At 41.6% G+C, this 5,453-nt stretch overlaps 1 pseudogene; it reads left to right on the top strand.

The window, feature by feature from the left end:
• Positions 1 to 3,662: 3,662 nt before the first annotated feature.
• LOC102411623 lies at positions 3,663 to 5,001 on the top strand (annotated as a pseudogene).
• Positions 5,002 to 5,453: the final 452 nt, after the last annotated feature.

Here is a 5,453-nt window from a genome sequence, read left to right as displayed (position 1 = left end):
AGAGGAAGAATCATGATCAGCAGTGATCCAGTTTTTAATGACAACAAACAATTCTCAGTTTTTATTTAACCTGACCTGTCACTAACCTTTGACATTCTTGGTATTCTCTCCTTCACGAACCACTTTCATCCCATGGGAGTTTGTGGGACCACTTTTTCATCTTTTCTCTTCTGTATTTGTTTGTAGACATAACTTTGAAGTTGGTGCACATCCAGTTCCTTCTATTTTTACTATATACCTTCCAAACTGGTCAACAAATGTTTATTGAGTATCAGATATATATCCTAGGCTTTATGACAGGTGTATAGCAGGCAACCACATTTACTTCTCAAAACACAAGGATGCTGAAGAATTTCATGTGATCATATCAGGCAAAGTTTCTTTTCTGAGCTAAACATTTACAGGCTAAACCACTCACTAAAGAACCTCAGTTTTATGTCCCTCTGACCAATCCCAACTTAACCCATCATCTTTCTCCCTAGTGTACTCTTTCTCCTATTGCATCTTTCTTGTTGGCAAGCTAAAAGCCTGGAATCATCCTTGATTCTTGCTTCCATTATGCACCCCAAACCTCTCCACCCTCTCAGTCTTTAAATTCTATATGTCATATTATCAAAAAAGGGGGAGGCAAGGTTACTAAATAAGAGTGGGAAGAAATCAAGTTATATTTGAGAATTGAAAGAAAAGAAATGATAGTACTCCCCAGAAGAATTTGGTAGATGATTAATTGAATAATTGTTTTCATGGGAAGGATTCTCATCCACCTGATCCCCTACCCCTGGCTCTTTGGGCCCAGTTCAGCCTTTCCTTCCTCACCCAGACTTACTAGCACTGCCACTCACTCCTCCATCCTATATGAGGACTGGATATGATGCGGGGAAGGTTGTGGTCAGGTGTGCACTGAGCAGTCTCAGGGCAAGCACGGCAAGTGTCATCCCATCTCAGGCTGGTAGGGCACAGCATGTTACTTAAGAGATTCAGGGAGTCCAAGCCCTTCCTTCACCAGTTCAGGTACTGTGTGGTTCCTGATGTGGAGGCTGCCATCTCAGGGGGTTGTCTATCTGCCTTTGGTTGAGGTGGCAGGCCCAGGAGAAGGGCAGATACCTGGCTCAGCTTCCTCACTCCAACCTAAGCCTGGACTATTATTTCAGCAGTTGGTGGGAGGGGGAGCCTGGTAGGGGTTGGATCACTGAGTCACAGGGCAGGGTCTCCAGGCACCCTTGAGGACCTGCACTTGCCCTGCTAATATCTCCATGTTCGAGAGAGAGGCATTCCATAGCAAAAATCAAACATCTTGGCAGGTCGAGAGAAACTGCAGAGAAGGGGGAAAGCTTGATACTTTGAGGGCACTATTTTTCATGTTTTTGAATAAAGATCTCCACATTTTTATTTTGCCCAACCCTGCAAATTGTGCAACCAGTCTTATAAATAGTCAATCAGATTAGATCAGATCAGATCAGTTGCTCAGTCGTGTCCGACTCTTTGCGACCCCATGAATCGCAGCACGCCAGGCCTCCCTGTCCATCACCAAATCCCGGAGTTCACTTAGACTCACATCCATCGAGTCAGTGATGCCATCCAGCCATCTCATCCTCTGTCCTCCCCTTCTCCTCTCGCCCCCAATCCCTCCCAGCATCAGAGTCTTTTCCAAAGAGTCAACTCTTCGCATGAGGTGGCCAAAGTACTGGAGTTTCAGCTTTAGCATCATTCCTTCCAAAGAAATCCCAGAGCTGATCTCCTTCAGAATGGACTGGTTGGATCTCTTTGCAGTCCAAGGGACTCTCAAGAGTCTTCTCCAACACCACAGTTCAAAAGCATCAATTCTTCAGCGCTCAGCCTTCTTCACAGTCCATGGTGAAGAGATTTGACAGAATGTGTTCCACTGGAGAAGGGAATGGCAAACCACTTCAGTATTCTTGCCTTGAGAACCCCATGAACAGTATGGAAAGGCAAAATGATAGGATACTGAAAATGAAACTCCCCAGGTCAGTAGGTGCCCAATATGCTACTGGAGATCAGTGGAGAAATAACTCCAGAAAGAATGAAGGGATGGAGCCAAAGCAAAAACAATACCCAGCTGTGGATGTGACTGGTGATAGAAGCAAGGTCCAATGGTGTAAAGAGGAATATTGCATAGGAACCTGGAATGTCAGGTCCATGAATCAAGGCAAATTGGAAGTGGTCAAACAAGAGATGGCAAGAGTGAATGTCGACATTCTAGGAATCAGCAAACTGAAATGGACTGGAATGGGTGAATTTAACTCAGATGACCATTATATCTACTACTGAGGGCAGGAATCCCTTAGAAGAAATGGAGTAGCCATCATGGTCAACAAAAGAGTCCGAAATGCAGTACTTGGATGCAGTCTCAAAATCGACAGAATAATCTCTGTTCGTTTCCAAGGCAAACCATTCAATATCATGCTAATCCAAGTCTATGCCCCAACCAGTAATGCTGAAGAAGCTGAAGTTGAATGGTTCTATGAAGACCTACAAGACCTTTTAGAACTAACACCCAAAAAAGATGTCCTTTTCATATAGGGGACTGGAATGCCAAAGTAGGAGTCAAGAAACACCTGGAGTAACAGGCAAATTTGGCCTTGAAATACAGAATGAAGCAGAGCAAAGTCTAATAGAGTTTTGCCAAGAAAATGCCCTGGTCATAGAAAACACCCTCTTCCAACAACACAAGAGAAGACTCTATACATGGACATCACCAGATGGTCAACACCGAGATCAGATTGATTATATTCTTTGCAGCCAAAGATGGATAAGCTCTATACAGTCAGCAAAAACAAGACTGGGAGCTGACTGTGGCTCAGATCATGAACTCCTTATTGCCAAATTCAGACTTAAATTGAAGAAAGTAGGGAAAACCACTAGACCATTCAGGTATGACCTAAATCAAATCTCTCATGATTATACAGTGGAAGTGAGAAATAGATTTAAGGGCCTAGATCTGATAGATAGAGTGCCTGATGAACTATGGAATGAGGTTCGTGACATTGTATAGGAGACAGGGATCAAGACCATTCCCATAGAAAAGAAATGCAAAAAAGCAAAATGGCTGCCTGGGGAGGCCTTACAAATAAATAGTCAATAGGTAACATTATTGTCAAATACAGGATAAGGCTATTTCAGAACAGTTGAATTAAAAGAAATTTCTCTGTTGTGAAAATTGTAAGGATTTTGATAAGGTAACAGGGCTCAGAGAAATGTGTTCTGTAGAACTTTTTAAATGTAATGATCTAAAGTAAGTTTCCTTTCATGAGTCATACCTTACACTACAGGGGTTTCTTGTGAGGAATTTATCATGGGCCAAGTCTATTGGCTGGCTTCTTAAAGCATCCTGAGTGTTAACTTCTCAGATATGAAGGTGGAAGTTTATCAAGATGTGACTTTTTAAACATGCAATTGTTGCATGTGATTATCCTTTATAAGGGGGCTTCCCAGGTGGCTCAGTGGTGAAGAATCTGCCTGCCAATGCTGGAGATGAAGGAGACATGATTTCATTCCCTGGGTCGGGAAGATACCCTGCAGTAGGAAATTGCAGCTCACTCCAGTATTTTTGCCTGAAAAATGCCATGGTTGGAGGAGCCTGGTGGGCTACAGGACATGGGGTCATTAAGAGTTGACACAATTGAGTGACTGAACAACTAAGCATGCACACATATCCTTGTAAGGAAGAAATCGGCAGGTATAAAGGACCAAGTAATTAAATTAAATTTCTTCAATTATGAGGCAGTGTTTTCTGGACTGATGAAAAATCATACTAGATTTGCTTAGAGTCAACTATCTAGGAGATATAAGTATAGAAATATTATGTAAACATAGAAAGAATGTATTTCTGAGTTTTAAAAATTCTTTTAGTTTCTCTTCATAACAAAACGGGAAAAGGACAAAGTATGAGACAGTTTTTAAAAGTAGTACTCAAGTATGCAGTTTTATTTTATTTTTTTAAATTTTCAGAATTGAAGACCATTTTTCTGAAAAGCAGAAACAAAGCAAGCATCCAACTGCAGAACCACGGTCAGCAATCTTTCCCAACCTGAAACCTTGCAGCTCTGCCATGAGAATATGAACAGATCTTGTATTAAATCTCCTTACTTGCCTGCATCTTGGGTGATTCTGTACACAGTGTTTGGCTTCGGGTCTTTGGAAACTTCTTGGTGATGACTTCAGACTTCAGTTCTTCACTTCAAGCAGCTGCATTCTCTAGCCAATTTCTTGATCACCTCTCTGGCCTGTGCGGAGTGACCGTGATGCCCTTCAGCATGGTCAGGTCCTTGGAGAGCTGCTGGTACTTTGGAGCCCGATTTTGTGCCCTTCACAGTTCCTGTGATGTGGCATTTTGTTACTCTTCTCTCTTCCACCTGTCCTTCATCTCCATTGACAGGTACGTTGCTGTTACTGACCCCCTGGTCTATCCACCAAGTTCACGGTGTCTGTGCCAGGGGAATGTGTCAGCATCTCCTGGATCCTGCCCATTGGGTACAGTGGAGCTGTGTCCTACACAGGTGTCAGTGACGATGGGATGGAGGAATTAGTAAGTGCTCTCAACTGTATATGGGTTTTGATAAGTGTTTTGTTATTTTTTATACCTACCATTGTTATGATAAGTCTTTATGGCAAGATTTTTTAAATAGTAAACAACAAGCTCTAAAGATTGAAAATACTGAAAGCAAAGCAGAATCAGAGAGTTACAAATCCAGAGTGGCCAAGAGAGAGAGAAAGGCAGCTAAAACCCTGGGGGTCACAGTAGTAGCATTTATGATTTCATGGTTACCATATACAATTGATATATTAATTGATGCCTTTATGGGTTTCATAAACCCTCCCTATATTTATGAGATTTGCTGTTGGGGTTCCTATTATAACTCAGCCATGAACACTTTGATTTATACTTTATTTTACCCTTGGTTTAGGAAAGGCTTGAAAGCTATTTTAAGTGGGGGACTTTTTAAGGATAGTTCATAAACCCCTAGCTTATTTTCAGAGTAAATGAAAGCACTAAGTTGAAAAATTTAGGACTATTTTTAAAATTATGAATTTATGATGAAATTATTATTATTTTTTTAAATTTTATTTTATTTTTAAACTTTACAATATTATATTAGTTTTGCCAAATATTGAAATGAATCCGCCACAGGTATACCTGTGTTCCCCATTCTGAACCCTCCTCCTTCCTCCCTCCCCATACCCTCCCTCTGGGTCATCCCAGTGCACCAGCCCCAAGCATCCAGTATCGTGCATCGAACCTGGACTGGCGACTCGTTTCATACATGATATTATACATGTTTCAATGCCATTCTCCCAAATCCCCCCACCCTCTCCCTCTCCCACAGAGTCCATAAGACTGATTTATACATCAGTGTCTCTTTTGCTGTCTCATACACAGGGTTATTGTTACCATCTTTCTAAATTCCATATATATGCCTTAGTATACTGTATTG

This window comes from Bubalus bubalis, chromosome 10 (assembly GCF_019923935.1).
Source record: "Bubalus bubalis isolate 160015118507 breed Murrah chromosome 10, NDDB_SH_1, whole genome shotgun sequence".
NCBI classification, from domain to species: domain Eukaryota; kingdom Metazoa; phylum Chordata; class Mammalia; order Artiodactyla; family Bovidae; genus Bubalus; species Bubalus bubalis.
Note: the sequence above shows the minus strand (reverse complement) of the source record. Positions and strands in the feature narration are given on the sequence as shown.